The 19,320-nt window shown below is 40.1% G+C and overlaps 1 non-coding gene and 1 pseudogene across 1 annotated transcript; one reads left to right on the forward strand and one right to left on the reverse strand.

The window, feature by feature from the left end:
* Window positions 1-1,815: 1,815 nt before the first annotated feature.
* LOC102123410 (nucleophosmin-like) lies at window positions 1,816-2,696 on the reverse strand (annotated as a pseudogene).
* Window positions 2,697-10,941: 8,245 nt separating this feature from the next.
* Window positions 10,942-11,048, forward strand: LOC123568231 (U6 spliceosomal RNA). Its single transcript, XR_006691434.2, has one exon. It is a non-coding gene; the product is annotated as a U6 spliceosomal RNA (small nuclear RNA).
* Window positions 11,049-19,320: the final 8,272 nt, after the last annotated feature.

Genomic DNA, 19,320 nt, shown 5'->3' on the forward strand with positions numbered 1-19,320 from the left:
CAACTTGCCTGCATTAAATGTGTCTAGTTCTTTGTATATCAATTATACCACAATATAGTTGTTAAAGATTTCCCCACATCATTGCCAGCAGGACTCATTTAATTTTTATTAGTCTGATGGGTATAAAAGAGTATCTCTCCCAGTGCTTTGGAAGGCCGAGGCAGGCAGATCACCTGAGGTCAGGAGTTTGAGACCAGACTGGCCAACCTGGCAAAACCCCATCTCTACTAAAAGTGCAAAAATTAGCTGGGCGTGGTGGTGGGCACCTGTAATCACAGCTACTCAGGAGGCTGAAGCAGAATTGTTTGAACCTGAGAGGCGAAGGTTGCAGTGAGCCAAGGCTGGGCCACTGCACTCCAGCCTGGGCCACAAGAGTAAGACTCTTGTCTCAAAAAAAAAAAAAAAAAAAAAGATGTTTTTTACTTCCTATTTTTCAGGTTACAAATGAACTTAAGTACATTTTATGTTTTTTGGCTTTATATGTTTTCTCTTATGTAAATTCCAGTATAAGCCTTCTATCCATTTTTTTCTGTGTTTTTTTTTTCTCCCTATTTCTCTTTTACTTTAAGGAGTTCTTCATATTTTCTGAATTCTGGTTCTTTGTTATTTATGTGTTACAAGCACATACTTCCATTTTGTGACTTATCTTTACATGACGTTTATGATGTCTTCTTGGCTGAGATAAAATTGATAATTTCTGCTCAAAGTCTTTTCCTTTTAAGTTTGTGTGTTTGGGTTCCATTTAAAAAATCTCTTACCTGAGATCATAAACGTTTTCTTTTAAAGGTTTTTAAGTTTGTCTTTCACATGTAAGTCCACAATCTATTTGACACTGATTATTTTGAAGACAGTATGAAGTTGGGATACACTTTTATTTTTTCCGTGATCTTCATTCCACCATTTTACCGATGTGTAATGTCACCCACATATGGATGTGGATCTATTTATGGACTCTCTATTTTGTTTCAGCTAATTCTATTTTGTTGACCTAAAATTGACTTCCCCTAATAACTATGGCTTTATAATACATCTTGCTTTCTGATGCTCCTCTTTAGGAGTACCTTGGGTATTTGTTTTATGTAAATTTTAGAGTTAACTTACCAAGTTCTATGAAAAATCTTGTTGGTATTAGGATTGGAATTTCATTAACTTTAAAGGTCAATTTGGGGAGAAAGTATTTATATACTTATATATATTTATACGCTAAGTTTTCACATCTAAATACACAGCATACCTCTGCATATATTTAGTGTTCTAAAACTATACCACTTTAAAAAGAATTAAAATAAGGTATATAGAAGTAAATTCGGAAAATATATGCAATAACTTCAAGAAGAAAGTTAAAAAACTTTACTGAAGATACATTTCTTAATATTTTGTTTCTGTTGTATAGTAACACAATTGACTTTTATGTATTGATTTTATATCTAACATTCTTGCCAAACCCTCTTTTTAATTATGATAGTTTTTCCGCATACTTTTTTGGATTTTTTTTTTTTTTTGGTAGATGTGCTTTTCCACTGAAGTATGTTCACTTCGGGTCCTACTTGCTAAGTATTTTTTTTTTAAATACTGAGTTTTATTTCACATGTATATTTTTGTCTCCCCACCATTTCCATGTCTGACCACTGCTGCTACTATGTCCTGTCATAGCATTCCATACATACTTAAAACCAAGCAAAGGGTGGAGTTCCATCTTTAAAAACTAAATAGGCATTTTGGACAACACATTCTTGGCAACATTTATCAAACACGGTAGGGAAAGTTCTTACTCTGCATTATAAAAAGGACAGCCAAATATCATTGTTACAGGAATGAAATAAGACTGAAAATTTTAACAAATTGTTTAAACTATTTTCTTAAAGAGATTTCCTCCACTGCCAGAGATCTTGAATAGCCTCCTGCTCAGTCGTACGGAAGCAGTTCTTCACATAATTGATGAACTTGGCTTCCACTCTGGGAAGAGAACCACCTTTTTCTATACTTGCTTGCATTTTTGCTTTAATGTCTTCTACAGAACTAGGTCCTTTCGGTGTTTTAGGATTTTTTTCCTGTTTTTTGAAGGATTCTTGTCCTTTTGATCTTGGTGTTGATGATGGTTTTGAGTTTATTCCATTCCGATTTGACTTTTGTCCATCTTTGGCTGGAGTATCTCAAATAGATTTCTTTACTGGTTCTTTTCTTCAGCTTCCTCTTAAAAATCATCATCTTCATCATCATCATCTTCATCAGCAGCAAGTTTTACTTTTTTCTGTGGAACCTTGCTACCACCTCCAGGGGCAGACCACTTTCCTGATATACTTAAGAGTTTCACATCCTCCTCCTCTTCGTCTTCTGACTCTGCATCTTCCTCCACAGCTACTAAGTGCTGTCCATTAATATGCACTGGCCCTGAACCACACTTCAACCTTAAGACCACTGGTGGTGGGATTTCAAAGCCCCCAAGGGAAACCGCTGGCTGTACAGACATTTTCAAAGCTGCTAGTGTTACTTTAATTAGACTGCCTTCCGTAATTCATTGCCTCTGCTTCAACAATGTGCAATTCATCCTTTGCACCAGCCCCTAAAGATAACTGGTGCTCATTTTCATCATTATCCACCTTAAAGTGATCATCTTTGTTGGGCTTTAGTTCACAACTGAAAAGATAGTTCCAGGGCCTCAGGAGGCTCATGTCCATGTCCATTGAATCTTCCATCAGGTGGCAGCATGCACTTAGGTGGGAGAAAAGGCAGACGGAGACAAACGACCACTACTCAAGAGAGGAGCCGCTCAGGACGGAATCACATCAGTTTGCTAAGTAGTTTTTAAAAATAACAAATGAACACTGAGCTAAAACAAGTATTTTTTCATCTTTTCATTTTAAAAGCTAATCTTACGGCTTTTCTAATTTTGATCTATTAACATGGTTGTGATGGCCATGCAAACACGTTAATCAGACATCCTGATGCAGGGAACACAATTGCCTGATGACCCCAGCTGCTACCCTACTGGAAAGCACTTTGTTCACACCGAAGCCAAACTTCCTGTGGGCTGCTCCCAGCCATTGGCTAACCAGGGTGAAAGTACTAATGCAGGACTATTTCCACAAGACACAGGAGTCCCTCGTGGGCAACTTTGGCTTGTGAACGCCACATTGGTATGTTTAATGTGCTATTATTTATTGTCAGGTATATAGTTGTTTGTTCTTATGCACCGAATAGTACCACTGGACTTTTGTTGGAAGTCTCAATCTCCTAAAATAAACAATTTATATGTGTTTTCTCTTTTAAAAAACAGAGTTATTGATGATCCAATCCTCCAGGATACTGAGGATAGAAAGAGAAGAACCATGTCTCTGAAACAATTGATCAGTAATGAATATATAGTTGCTGTGAAAGTTAAGCCAACATTGGGGGAAAAAGTGATTATACCCATTTTACAGGCCATAGAATAGTCACTGAGGCCAACATTGGGTTTGTCCTACATATGAAAACTGATTTCAAAATGCTTTTTGGGGTTTTCTCATGGCCGGAGACTCCAAAAGGATAGATGATACAAAGTGGATGGGCATTTCTTAAAATGAAATCTTGAGAATGTGTTGAAAATGATTACAGTGAGGAAAAGTGGAAACAACTAACAGAGACAGCGAAGTGGTCGAGGAGCTTACTGGCGAACTCAGAGTTTAAAAGGACACATCCGAGCAATGGAAGATGAGAAAGCAGCCAAATGTCACTGAGTCATCAGTTCTTACATTTTTTCTCATGGTGTTTTCTCTTTTTCCACTATCTCTGTTTGAGAAAGAAAGCGACCCTAAGCTTCCTTGTCTCAGAAGAGATTTGTAGTGTGGTAAAATATCCAAGACTTTCTAGCTTTTGTTTCCAAGAATTTGAGCCTTTAGGAGTCCTTAAACAAAAAGGAAGACAGCTTTCTTGGATAGGGGCAGAGTGTCTAGGCAGCACGGGACTTTCCCAGGTTAGAAAGAGATTGTCCATAGGACGGTCGGAGGAAGAGTGGTCTGTAGGGCCCTTGAGTCGAGGTCACCTGTGCACTGAACTCTGGCTATGCTTGTTCAAAATCATATCCTGTGATTTTCTAGCGCAGAGTTTACTACTTGGCAAAAGCTTATAAATATTTTTTAAATGTGTGAGCATCTGAAACTTTGAATGCAGTGACTCGTGAGGAATTCTAAGGATAACACAAAGAACTTTTGAAGAGCTTCCTAATAGGAGAAAAAGGAAGGAGAGCCTACTATTTGGCCAGGTTGGTATATCAGATGACACTAAAAAGAGAAAGTCACTCAATTCTGATTTTATTTCCTTGTTTTTTTAGAACTGGGGCATGTGAAATAAACTAACCTCTCAACTGAGGCATGTGAAGTAAAAATGGCTAAGGGGATTCCTCAGGCTAAGGGTGCTGGTTCATCTTCATCTCTACCCTTCTCTGTGCCACATGTGCTCTGTTGCTAGTTGGCTTCTTGTTGGGTTTGGCCAGTGGGGAGTACTGGTGGGCAGTCCAGAGCTGTGTGAGAGAGAGGCTGAGGTGTTTCTTCCCAGCATCCTCCCTGACTTTGGTGTCTCATTCCTTCACACCAATGGACCCTCCTCCTGTTCCAGTTTCAGTTTGCAGACAGTTCTAGCAACTACACTTCCTTCTCTTACCCTTTGGGCTTAAGGGGCTGTGCTGGCTATTCTTTGCTCTTCTGAATCCACTCACCCCGATCCTCCACCTTGCTCTGTGCTCAGGTGGCTCCCCTGTATAGACTTCACTAAAAACTTCCCTTTCCTCTGGCATCCAAGTGGGCTCGGCCAATAAGAGGCATCAGCAGGATTTCAGAATGAGGAGGGTGAGATTGGGGCATTCATTCCCCTGTCTTCATATACCTCCCATACCCCTCCCCAACAGTGCTGGGTTGGCTGTGGGCTGTGGGCCTCTACCAAAGGCCACACAGCGCTGCTGTCAGAGCTGTCCTATACTACAATCTCTGTGGAGTCTAACAATAGTTTCTTCCACTTATTCATTCAGACCCAGGGATATGCACTTCCCCTGTCCTTACTAGCCCCCAAGATATTGAACCATCACTTCTTGTATATCGTAAACACTGCCCACTGCTTTGTAAGTGTTCCCTTCCCTCAATTACCTAGTTTAAGTGGGTCATCTAGTTCTTTCTGCCACCCTGACTCATTCAGAGTCTTAACCAGCTTTCCATTATCTCTGGTTGCTGCACTATCCCTGTCTATTTCCTTAACTCTGCCCTCATCCCTGTAAGTTGTCCTTCTATTAAAGTCTCTTCATGTTATCCCTCTGGGGTGAGGAGGGGATTCTATGTCCTACCCGGACCGTGACCGATACATTAAATGAGGACATGATTAGACATTTACTTGCTGCATTAAGGGAATTTACATTCTCAACCACAGACAGATTATAACTCATAGAACTGAAGTCACTTGCATTATTAGCACTCTCAAATCATTATTAATAATTTCTTAAAAGCTGTGGAGGCTAGGAAACATGATAGGAAACTAGAGATAAGCAGCTGTGGTACATGAAGTCCTTCCAAAGGAGAGAAAAGTGGCTTCCAGCAAATTCATATCCATGAAAACACAGGTTCCTAGTAAAATGCCAGAACAAATTCTCAAGCAGATATTTTATGGTTACTTAGAAAAAGAAGTAGTCGGCCGGGCGCGGTGGCTCAAGCCTGTAATCCCAGCACTTTGGGAGGCCGAGATGGGCGGATCACGAGGTCAGGAGATCGAGACCATCCTGGGTAACACAGTGAAACCCCATCTCTACTAAAAATACAAAAACTTAGCCGGGCGAGGTGGCAGGCGCCTGTAGTCCCAGCTACTCGGGAGGCTGAGGCAGGAGAATGGCGTGAACCCGGGAGGCGGAGCTTGCAGTGAGCTGAGATCCGGCCACTGCACTCCAGCCTGGGTGACAGAGCGAGACTCCGTCTCAAAAAAAAAAAAAAAAAAGAAAAAAGAAAAAGAAGTAGTCGTCACCAAGCATAGTTATTAAGAGAGGAGTAAATAAACATTTTACATCTTTCATAAGATCTTCAGTCTAAAGAGATAGAGAATTGTCAGTCCATAATATACATTGATTTCAAGTAAAATGTGATGAAATACCTCATGATATTTTAGAGAAGAAATGGATACTGACTGAGACACATTTAGATGGATCAAGTGATAGTTTGAATACTTGCATCCAAAGAGAACTAACTGATTAGTTTCAACCTGGAAATAAATCTCCTGGGGTCTTCTCCATGGCTTTGTTTTCAGCCTTATTTAAACATTTTTACTGGACACTGATTTGAATGAGCACACAGCATGCACCTTTGTTACCCACAAATTTGACAAATTGTGGGGAAGCAGACAATATTCTGGGCTGTAAAATCATGATTTGAAACTACCTCAACCAGTTGGAATTTTAGACTTAAAATGAAAGATAAAATGCACTAGAGAGAGGCGTAAGGATTGGAAGGGAGGAAACAAAGTGTCATCATTCACAGATAACATGATTGCATATGTAGAAAGTCTAAAAGAATCTACAGACAAATTATATTGATGTATGAATTTGGCAAGGTCTCTGGATACAAGACATACATACAAAAATCATTATATTTTTATATACCAGCAACAAACAAATAGAAAATAAAATGTCATTTGCAACAGCACAAAAACTATGTTTTTTTTTTTTTTTTTTTTGTAGAGTCGGAGTCTCTTTCTGTCACCCAGCCTGGAGTGCAGTGGCTGATCTTGGCTTACTGCTAGCTCCGCCTTCCGGGCTTACGCCATTCTCCTGCCTCAGCCTCCCGAGTAGCTAGCTGGAACTACAGGCGCCCGCCACCATGCCTGGCTAATTTTTTGTATTTTCAGTGGAGACGGGGTTTCACTGTGTTAGCCAGGATGGTCTCGACCTCCTGACCTTGTGATCTGCCCGCCTCAGCCTCCCAAAGTGCTGGGATTACAGGCGTGAGCCACTGTGCCCAGCCACACAAAAACTATTAACTATCTAGATATATATGTAACAAAAGACACATGCAAGACTCTTACCCTAAACATTACAAAACATTGGGAGAAATTAAAGAATGTCTAAACAAGCAGAGGAAGAGACCGGACTAATGGGTTGGAAGACTCAGTATTATAAAAAAGTGAGTTCTGGCCAGGTGCGGTGGTTCAAGCCTATAATCCCAGCACTTTGGGAGGCCGAGGCGGGTGGATCACCTGAGGTCAGGAGTTCAAGACCAGCCTAGCCAACATGGTGAAACCCCATCTCTACTAAAAAATACACAAATCAGCCAGGCGTGATGGCAGGTGCCTGTAATCCCAGCTACTCGGGAGGCTGAGGCAGGGAGAATTGCTTGAACCCAGGAGGTGGAAGTTGCAGCAAGCTGAGATCATGCCACTGCACTCCAGCCTGGGCGACACAGCAAGACTCAGTCTCGGGGGGCGGGGGGGTGGGAAGAAGTGAGTTCTACGGAAATAAATGTATAGATTCAACAGAATTCTAGTCAAAATACCACAGATTATTTTGCAGAGATTGTCCAGATAGTTCAAAAATACGTGTGGAAATACAAAGACCCTAGAATGGTAAAAGCATTTTAGAAGCAGAACAAAATTAAAGGATATATGTCATCAGATTATCAAGGCTGATTAAAACATGTAGTATTGGCAAAGGAGAGGCAAAATGACCAAAAGAAACAGAATAGAAAGTCTAGAAACAGAATCCACACATGCATGTTGCCTGACTCACGATTTTTAAAAAGTCTTTCAATGGATCCTTTAACAGAAAGGATAGTCTTGTCAATAAAAGGTGTTGGGTCAGCCGGATATCCAAACGAAAAAAGTGTATTTTGATTTCTGCCTCATACCATGCCCCCAAATTTTATTCCAGATGAGTTGTCAATCTAAATTTTAAAAGTAAAACAATAAAGTTTTTAAAAGGAAATGTAGTAGAAGGATTCCATGATTCTGGAGTAGGCAAGGATAGCTTAAACAGGACATAAAATGTGCTAATTATAAAGAAAAAAATTGGTTAATTAGGCTATACTAAAATTAGGAAATTTTGTTTTATCAAATATACCATTAAGAGAATGAAGAGGCAGTATAATTACATAATGGAGCATTTTCTAACAACAAAAATGAACCAGCAATAGCCATATAAGACATTGTGGATGAAACTTACAAATGTAATACTGGGCAAGAGAGTACACACAGTATGATTCCATGTATATAAAACGCAAAAACACAAAAATTAATCTGTGCTGCTAGAAGGCAGGGGAGTGGTTACTGCTGGGCAGACAGTAGATGCCAGAAGGCGTGAAGGGGCTTCTGAGGTGTTGGTATTTTTTTTTTGTTAGTTACACATGTGCATTCAGTGGGTGTGTGAAAATTTATTGAATTAATTCACTTATGGCACTTTTCTGTAGGTATGTAATTCATGAGTAAAAAATTTAAAAGTTAACAAAAATAAATACAAAGTTTTGAATTGAAGTGCAAAAGTGCAAAAATTAAAGTTCACAAGCAGCAGCCTGGTGTGTCTGGAGTTGGTTCCTTCTGGTGGGTTCGTGGTCTTGCGAATGAAGACACCAAGAATGAAGAATGAAGCCCCGGACCTTCGCAGTGAGTGTTATAGCTCTTAAAGGTGGCAGGGACACAAAGAGTGCACAGCAGCAAGATTTATTGTGAAAACCGAAAAATGAAGGATCCACAGCGTGGAAGGGGACCTGAGTGGGTTGCCGCTGTGGCTGAATCGGCCAGCTTTTATTGCCTTATTTGTCCCCACCCATGTCCTCCTGAATGGTCCATTTTACAGAGTGCTGATTGGTCCATTTTACAGAGTGCTGATTGGTTCATTTTATAGAGCACTCATTGGTGCATTTTACAAACCTTTTGTAAGAAAAGTTTTCCAAGTCCCCACTCGACCCAGGAAGTCCAGCTGGCTTCACCTCTCACTGAGAAGTCAGGTTAACTAATGTTAGATGCGACAACGAACAGACTCTGAAATTTCAGTATTTTAAAGAGCAAACATTGCTTTCTCGTTGATGCAAAGTCTGATGGGAAGCCTACCTTCATGTGGAATGTGTCCTCCAAGGTCTCTGCAGCAGGGGAAGAGAGGAATGGAAGAGACATAATGACTTTTAACTGCCTTGGCCCAGGAGTGACATGGTATTTCTCCTCCTGAAACTATAAACATGGCTCCTACCAAACTGTGAGGAGGCTGGGAATTGCAGGAAAGCAAATGGGATATTTGGTGAACACTGACTGTGCCACACTTAGCTTGATGGCAGTTGGCTTGAAAAATACTGCAGTGTTTTTAGTTAACTACAAATGTAGCTTGTGCCACCTGTGTATGTGTAATGTGGTTGCTAAGCATAAGGCAACTTTGGAAAGCACTGAAAAAAAATAAATATGGTGCTCAGGAAAAAAAACAACAACAACAAAAGAAGGAAGTAGTTTTCCAGTTTTATTCCATCAGGGTTAGGTCACATTTGAAAAATTGTGTTCGTTTCTGGATATCATCTTTTAAAAGTGACATTGACAGGCTAGTGCGTGTCCAGAGAATGGTAACTACAAAGATATATTAGCCATGGCAGGCTAGGATATATTGCAGTGATAAATAAACCCTCAAGCCTTTTTGTTGTTGTTGTTGTTGCCGTTGTTTTTGAGACAAGGTCTTGCTCTTTCACCCAGGCTGGAGTGCAGTGGCGTGATCATGGCTCACTGCAGCCTCGACCTCCTGGGCTCAACCTATCCTCCCACCTCAGTCTCCCAAGTAACTGGGACTACAAGAGAGCCACCACGCCCAACTAATTTTTAAATTTTCTGTAGAGATGGGGGTCTTGCTATGTTGCCCAGGCTGGTCTCAAACGCCTGGACTCAAGCAGTCCCCCCACCTTAGCCTCTCAAAGTGCTGGGATTACAGGTGTGGGCCACTGCACCTGGCCCAACCCTCAAGTCTTAATGGTTTAATACAACACTCATGCCACAGTCTGACAGGTGCATGAGAGGTAGCCTTCTATGTGCTGACGCAGGGATTCAGGCTTCTTCCATCTCACAGATTCCATGCCTCTTATGTGTCCTGAGAATTTTCCACCGGATCCTCTGCACTAAGCAAGCCAATGAGTGAAAGAGATCAAGGAAGATCTCATAAGACACATGGCCTAGCATAGAAGTAGCACACATATGTTCAACCTTGTTTTATTGGCCAAAACCCAGTCACATGCCCCAACCTAATGGCTACGGTATTCTTGTATGCCCAAGAAGAGGAAATGGGATTGGGGAGCATCTAGCTAGCTCTGCCACAGATGATGACAGATCCAAAGTCATGTGGGACACAGTTGAAGGAACTAGATAAAGTCAAACTGGAAAAAAATGATACCTGTTCTCAAATATATGAAAGGAGGCACACAATAGCTCCCTCAAATATTTAAAGTGCTGTTGTGTGGAAGAAGGAATATACTTACTCTGGATAGCTTCTGAAGGCAGAAAGAGTTAGACAAATGGGACAAATTTTTATCTGTTTAGTATAAGAAAGAACTTGCTATCAATAGAGCTGTTCATCTCAGAGCAGATTGCTCTGAGTACTAATAAACACTGTTTTATTAAGTGCTTACTATGTGCTAAAATCTTAAATCATTTAGTTGTAATAACTACTCTTGAAATACTACTACTAATATCCATACTTTGAAGATGAAGAAACTGGTCTTAGAGAGATTGTGTAACTTGCCCAATGACACACATATAGTAAGAGGCAGGACCAGGATTTGAATCCTGGTCTTTTTGAACCCAAAGTGTGTGCACTTAAACCCTAGGCTATACTGCCCTTAAGGAATTTTGTGATTAGGTGGTGTGGATAATAACAGTTCAGCAGGGATATTTCAAAGAGGATTTCTTCATTGTGTTTGAGTTGGACTGAAATGGAAGCTGTCTCATGATAGGTATGTATAAAGAAACTTCTGGGTGCTCACTTCAGCAGCACATACATTAACATTGGAATGACACAGAGAAGATTAGCATGGTCCCTGTGCAAGGATGACATGCAAATTCTTGAAGTGTTCCATATTTTTACCCCCTGAATTTTGTAAAAATAAAAATGAAATAAATAAAATAATTTAAAAAGAAACTTCTGGGGACCTTGAAAGGCTCTGTTAAGTAACTAGTGCTTTGGTGTTGGGTGCTGAGGGAAGCACAGGACTCACACAGGGAAGCAAAGTTAAGCAAAATTCATTGCTGTTCCAACTAAAACTTTGCCATGAGTGTGTGGTTACCATAAGTGATTAATAAACAGTAGGAGGTTTGGGGGTGAAAATGACTCATGGGGCTACGTCCTATGCATGAGGGTTTGGCTACCACCAAAGCAAATCTTGATACAGCCACTGCCAGGAATATTGCTGGGCTTCAGTTGGATGCTCAACATCTCCCCCTATAGGAGTTGGAGATGCAAATCGTCTTCTTCTGTTGGCTGTAGTAATTTGTTTAGTTCACACGCATAGAAGCAGGCGCTGGCAGCCTTAGTGATTTTGTCAGGTAGCCATGGAGACGCTATGTTGCTTCAGAAATTCATAGTCTACAAAGGGCGAGTGGATTCTGAAAGCATTGGAAGTGCATCATAATTCCTTGTCTCTGGCTTGCATTTATAAAAGCAGATAAGCAAAACAAATATAACTGGACCCAAGTATCCAAACCGATGAAGAGACTCAATGGACAGAACACAGTATTACTAGTCCTGCATCCTACAACAAGCAAGTTCTTATCTGGACTCACGTGGCTATTTAGGAATTGCTGCATGCCAAGAATACAACACTGCAAGAAAATGCTCTCTAGTTTGTAAAAATTTATACCCTGTCTAAAGTGGTTCAGAAGTCACTGCCTATGCCATTAAAATGTGAAACGAAACAGAGTTCGCCCCAAAGGCGAAGAAAGAGTAAATATATTTGGAGCACAGAATTGAACAGATTGCCACACTTGGGCAAGAAAATTGCTACAAGATTTCCAGTAGACAAAGCTGTAAGAGAAACACAGTTATATATTTTTCATTTTCTGACAACAGGAACCAAATAAATCCATCAGCAGATAGATTTTTTTTCTCCCTGCAAATAAATGAAATCACCAATGAATGGTGTGGGTTCTTGTATAAAATTCAGAGATTTATGGAGTGAACAGAATCTTAACTTCAGTATAAAAGATACTGAAATGAGCCCTCAGATGGCTCTTGAATCAGACATCCATAAAGACAGAGAGAGCATAACTTTAAGTAACAATGAAGTTATTTTTGTAACAGGCTCTGTTGACATTGTGCAGAAATTCTTTTTCCAAGGTTTAAGTTAATAGAGGGATAGAACTGTGAAGCTCTACATCAGGGATTCTCAAGCTTTAGTGAATGACTTTGGGAGCTTGATAAAAAGGTGCATCAAAGCTTAGGCCCCTTTCCCAGAGCTTTGGGTTCTGTATGCCTGGAGAAGGGCCCAGAAATCTGCATTTTTAACTCTCATCCCACCAAGTGTTTGAGATGGAGGTGGTCTGTAGATCTGAGTTAGAAATACAGATGGGATGACATAAGTGGACTTTGAGCAGGTGTTAGGCCAAGATCTGTTTGCAATGGGTGGGAAACTAGCTGGAGGCATTTCACAGCCTCTGTGGAGCTGAGCCTCATTTGGAAGAAGGACTCAAGGTCTAATGTGAGCCAGGAACTACACTAGATGCTTGCATATACTGACTCATTTAAAGAACCAGGGAGCCACAGGCAGCATTTCTCTTCACAACACATTCGATTCAATGCCTATTTAAATTATCTGCCATGAATTGCTTAGAGCAAAAAGCTTACGATAACATTCCAGTTACAGAATTATGTGAGCATTTTGGTATGTCCAGAGTCCCAGGAATGTTAAGTGTATCCCTAGATGGTCCCATTTTTTCTATTGCTCACAGTTATGAAACATAGTTTAAAACTTGTGTCCCCATGAAAGGAATTTGTGCTTTGAAGTTCTTCCTACATCTGAGAAATCTAAACATGCCAGTGGTCATCACAAAGTAACCCTGTGGGCCTGAGGGGGATGTGGGTGTGCATGAGTGATGGGCAGGGAAGCTGCGGACAAGATTAGAGAGCTCCTTCCATTTTTCTCATTGCTGGTTGCCACAGGTCATGCCTGATTTGAAAACAGAAACAAAACAAACAAGCAAAAACCCACCTAGCTTTTTGGGTTAAAGAATGGTTAACTTTGGGGCCGGGCGCGGTGGCTCACGCCTGTAATCCCAGCACTTTGGGAGGCCGAGGCGGGCGGATCATGAGGTCAGGAGATCGAGACCATCCTGTGAATGGTGAAATCCCGTCTCTACTAAAAATACAAAAAATTAGCTGGGCGTGGTGGTGGGCGCCTGTAGTCCCAGTTATTCGGGAGGCCTGAGGCAGGAGAGTGGTGTGAACCCGGGAGGCGGAGCTTGCAGTGAGCTGAGATAGCACCGTTGCACTCCGGCCTGGGTGACAGAGCGAGACTCCGTCTAAAAAAACAAAAACAAAAAACCAAAAAAACGGTTAGCTTTTTGGGTTTGGTGTTGGTGCACATCTCTAGTCATGATAGGATGCAGGTCAGAGGGCAGGGGTAAGAGGGAAAAACCCATGATTGCTTCTAAGAGTCTAAACCAAGGACACATCCCACCAATGGTGGTGTACCATGAAGCCTTTGAAGGTCCACGTAAGACATTTCGAAGCCATGAATCTTGTTTGTTTATTAAAAAAATTTTTTTGTTAAACTGGAGCATAGAGATCTATCTTGGGGCAAAGTTTCAGAAAATAAGTAAAAGTCCAGTTTTCTAGATTCAGAACAATCAAAGGCTAGACAATGGCAATCAATAATAATGCTCCCCTCCATACCAATTTGAAAAGTTATAAATGTTATCAGATGCTCAGATGTCTTCACATCATGAAACAACTGGAACATTTTTTTCTCCTTCATTAAATGGCCGATTTGACAGCTATTTCAGCTCAACACTCTTATTTTGATTATTTGTTATTCAACATTTGGCCCTGATAATATTATCGATTCTAAAGTGCCCAAGACTATATTTAAATCTACTGAAATATTTTGGTTATGTTTTATTTATGGGACTTTTCTCTGCTTGTCTTTTAACCTCCTTTAGTAGCAGGAAACCAAATTATTAGCTCATCTATTTTGGCGGAATAAAACAATTCATGGTTTAAAGAGTTTGGAAAAGGTAAAACTTCAGAGAAGTCATAACAACGGCCAGCTTATAATGCTGTTTGTGTACTTTCTATAGGATGTGTAGCTTCATCCTGTGGGAGGATTTCCTTCGTTTGAATCCCCAAGGCCTCTGAATGATTTCCCTCTTCCTTTGGTGCTGTTTGTGTTTAAAAAGTAATGCCTAAGGGAAAGATAACCATCGTTCTGTTGCTTTGTGGACACATGCGTTCTCATACAATTTCTGTTCCCTCTTCCTTGTCAGTGATGAGATGAAGAATTGAGTGTAAGCACATCAAAATTGCACAGTAAGTGGTCAGGAGTCTTTCAAATAGCACTAAAAGAGGCTGAATTGCCAGTGAGGAAGGCACAGCTGGAAGCTAGATATTGCATCATCTGGCCTTCCTCTGCTGAACAAAGAAAATTATTTTGTGAAATATGTACAGATGCCCTTATTTCAAGTGACATAATGCATTTGTTTCAATGGACGTTTTCAATCTGCAACTTTGAAACTTTTCTCGGTATGGAAAACCCGATGACAATTCATTGTGCCCTGGGGTACATCTGAAAGAAAATTGTTGGATCTTAAAGCCAAACCAGCAATTTGGACAAACTTGGAGGATTATTTTTCTGGGATGTTTCCATTTAATATTACAACACAGAGGTTCTGCCTTTATGTCCAAAGGGAAGAACTAGAAAAAGGCTTTCTGTAGGCCATGAAACTAGTTAAGCTTTGTGATTGTAAATCCATATTGACCACTATAATTCAAGTGTTTAAGTTGCGTATTTTTAGAATTTGTGAATTTTTCAGAAAAGCAAGCATCAATATAGGCTTCTAAAAATCAAAGCTAATTTAGTCATTTACTTATGACTACCAGGATGACGCTTCCTTTGAAAATTCTATTTCATTCAGAGCAACAAAAGCAGATGACAAAATCTAAATATTTTCATGTTTATTCTAAAGATTGGTGGTAAATATATTTCTGGATATTTTATCACCATGAATTAATTGCTCAAGAAATAACCTTCAGATTTAATAAAAGAAAAGAAGTTCTTCATGAGCCAGTTAAAATCATGGATAGGCCCCATAACCCACCTCTGTCAGATAGCAAGGTTGCTTATGGAAAGGAGAGCCACAGAAATTGTTTAAGCAGGCCAAGGAATTGAAAAAGTGGAAAAGGAGAAGGTTGTCTCAACAGAAGTCACTAGTACCTTTCTAACTCAGAATCTTGGAGGAATTTCTCTGCACATCTCTTGTCCTTTACTTGACAGACCAAAATAAACTAAGATACCAGAAGAGTTTGTTCAGATTTTTTAGTTTAGTTTCAGTTCCCCAGTTTTTCAGAATTGAAGGCCAATAATATTCCCTCCACATGATGATTCACCTCTCTACCCCTTCATGTCTCTTTAGCTTCATTGCCTACTATAGTATACACGAAACTTGGAGTCAGGTGGACTTAAGTAATGAACCAGAATATATTTATGACCTACTCCTCGAATTCCTGTGCTAGGTACTGTAGGGGTCATATGGAAGTACCTGGATTTTTATATTCCTTAATAGGCTCCTTTTGCTTTAGCCCAGCCAGTTCACTTGCTGTGCATGCCCAGGACTTAAATCCCTCCCTCTGGAAACTGCTTACACTTTCTACCTGGAATACCTTCCCCACACCACTCCGGGAGTTCCTAGCCTTCAAGTATAGCTCAAAATTAACTTCTTTCAGCCGGACGCGGTGGCTCACGCCTGTAATCCCAACACTTTGGGAGGCTGAGGCAGGCGGATCACGAGGTCAGGAGATCACGAGGTCAGGAGATCGAGACCATCCTGGCTAACACGGTGAAACCCCGTCTCTACTAAAAACACAAAAAAATTAGCCAGGCGTGGTGGCAGGCGTCTGTAGTCCCAGCTACTTGGGAGGCTGAGGCAAGAGAATGGCATGAAGCCGGGAGGCAGAGGTTACAGTGAGCCGAGATCGTGCCACTGCACTCCAGCCTGGGTGACAGAGCAAGACTCCGTCTCAAAAAAAAACAAACCAAAAAAACCCAAAAAATAAAAAATAAAAAATTTACTTCTTTCACTCACCCCACTTTGATTTTTCTGTGTCACCTCTGAAATTATGTATGAAAACTCCTACTTTGAAGAGTTCCTATGAACTCCTTGAACGTGGGGATCACAATTTATTCATGCTTGTGTGCCTTGTGCCAAGAATAGCCCAGGAAGAAAGTCCATAAAATGATAGATACATACCTTCATTTATTTTCAGGGAAAGGATTGGTCTGAAAAACTGGCCTGCCATTATTGGAAATAGAAAACCGTTAATCTCTTTGAAGAACATCGTGTTGTACATTGACCAAAGGGTTGGGAAAAATAAAAATAAAAGAATAAGAACACCATGTGCCCTAATTTCCTTATCACTTTTCCACATAATAGTGTTTTGCTTGGGGAGATAATGATAAGAAGCCTCTAAGAATTTGGTTAATTTTTACAAATTTGTTTTTTGTTGATCCTGACATACAAATATATCTGTATCTATGGATTTGTTCACTCCTTGACATAATCCTCTAAACTCTTTAGGAGTTTTCTACCCTCTGATTAGGAAGTATTTATTTAAAATATCATTTTTTTTAAATGAACTTAGTGGACTTAATGTAGTACAATTTTAGACTAACTTGTAACAAGACAGAATGCCAGACCTTAAAAGATAATTTTTTAATCTTAAATTTAGGGTCTAGACTTTATTTCCTTGTCTCCTTCCTCATTTTCCCTTCCCGTGGCTGGCTGGAGGACTTGACTATTTACATAATATATTAAGGCCAGTTTATTTTGACTGATACTAAAGGTAGACTTGAACTTTGTAATTGATAATAATAATTACTTACACAGTGTTTACCATGTGCTAGGCAGAGGCTTTGCTTATATTACCTCATTTAGCCCTCACAACTCTAGGAAGTAGGTTCTGTTATTATTTATTATTGTTATCCCCTTTCTCCTTTTATATGTCAGTCTGAATGCAGATTCTCCTGTTTTCATTCATTGACCTTCAGACTGCAGGTTTAGCAGTTGCTAAAAAGCAAAAATCAATCCATCTCCTATTTCTGCCCCAAGCTGCCAACAACAAGTGTTGGGGAAAACTTTTCCAGGGTGACAATTATTGTTAAAAGCAGTGTTTCCTATAGGCTGTCTGGCAGTAGCAGGAAGGCAGGCTGGGTCTCCCATGATTGCCAAAGCAAGGGGGGAGGGCTTCTGGTGGAAATGGACTTCATTGATGTATTTTTCTCCTGGGCTGATCTGCTTTCCTGTTTCTCCTCTTTCACTGGTGTGTGTGTATGTGTGTGTGTGTATGTGTGTGTGTCTGTGTGTGTCTGTGTTTATTTCAGGTAAACACACTTGGAGATCCTTCCACAGAGGTAAATTCAAAGTTTAGCAGTTGTGTTCTGGGTTTTATCTTACAAGCAAAGGCTGTGATTTCCAAACATCTGTTCTCTAGGCAGTGTTAAAATTCATTATCCTGACAATTGCCCTTTGGCCTATGTGCCAGGGCAGCAGAAGCCAACCCACCCTGGATTCCACCTACTACTCTTTATGATGAGACAATAGTAATTTTTTTTTATGAATCACAGGGCAAGTCAGTGAATAATGTCCTTGACATCATCTTTACTGCAGGTACAATAACAAGTTTCAAAGGGCCATTCTTTACAATACACTTTAATATCTATGACGCAATGTCAAAACTCACATCCGTGAAATTAACTCTACAAGGCACACAATACAAGTGTGCAAATTTCTGATGGTTTGGTTTGAGGATAAACTTTTAGTGTGCCCAATGCAATCAAGATGTCCTTTACAACTGTTACTTCTAGTGAGCTCCAGGTTATACTCCTGGACAAGCCTTTAAGGCTGTGAGGAACCTGAGAAATCCACTGAAAATTTACATCTAAATACAGTCACCCCCCCTTCTCTAATCATGTGCTGTGGGAGAATCCCAGTAAGCAGACAGCACTTCTAGATGTTCTTATAAAACAACTGGAGTTGACCCTGGCACAGAAGAATGGATGACTGTAGACCTAAAAAAAATAAGCCCCAAATTCATTAATTCAGCCATGATTAAAATTGAGCTGAAGTCATAAATTAAAATCTTTAGTAATAGGAATCTTGAGATAATAAAAAGCTGTTGATACATGTACTTTGGGAATACAAAACTCTGAGCTGGCTTCTTGACATCTTGTTGTGAGAGATAAGAAAGCAAGTTAGAAAATGTTTGCCTACCAGGGACCATACCGATTTGGGTTAATTTAGTTTCTATTCCCTTTCTTATTATTATATTGAGTTTCTGTCTACTGCTCTTTGATAAAAAGAGCAAAGATTTTTTTCTGAAATAATGGAATTTTAATAGTTTCAAAATCCGCTGACTGATAATCTTGGGACTTTGAATGTTTGTTACAAAAGATTACATTTGTAGAATGATCAATGAGGAAAGCTGTTAAAGTAGAAAATTGTTTTCCATAGAAAGCTAATTTTATTCATCAACTGTGAAGAGCCTTCCGTTGTACCAGTATTTATTCACTCCTTCCATAGCGACAAGATTTGTAGCTGTGTACAAAGGTACCTAGGATATAAGCAGTGAGCTATGGCCATGTGACTAAATAATGGCCAATCGTATGTGAGCATTGGTTAATTTGTAACTTTGTGAAAATGTTCTCAAAGGGAAAAGAGTGCTCCACTGGGGTCCTCTTTCCTGGGGTCTGGAGTGTGGATGGAATGGCAAGTCACCTTGGAAAATACAGACAAGGACAGAACTGCAGTGCTGCAGAGCAAAGATAGAAGCATCTGGGTTTCTGACTCCATAGAGGGACTCATACCTGCCTACAACCTCTAACCTCCGGACTTTATTCATATGAGTAAGAAATAAAGAGCTGTTTTTTAAAGTTACTATTATTTTGGGACTATTTGCTAAACCAAATCCTAACAAATAAACCAACTTTGTGCTAACTGATCTGCTGACGATGACTTCATTGATTAAATTCAAATGAACCTAATCAAGTAGAAGACTCTCCAGATCATCTGGAGACACATACAGTTTCTCAGCCATCCCTCGATCTTTGTGTCACCACCACAAGAGTCAAAGTGTCTGATGAAAGCATCTGA

Source organism: Macaca fascicularis, chromosome 12, assembly GCF_037993035.2.
Source record: "Macaca fascicularis isolate 582-1 chromosome 12, T2T-MFA8v1.1".
NCBI classification, from domain to species: domain Eukaryota; kingdom Metazoa; phylum Chordata; class Mammalia; order Primates; family Cercopithecidae; genus Macaca; species Macaca fascicularis.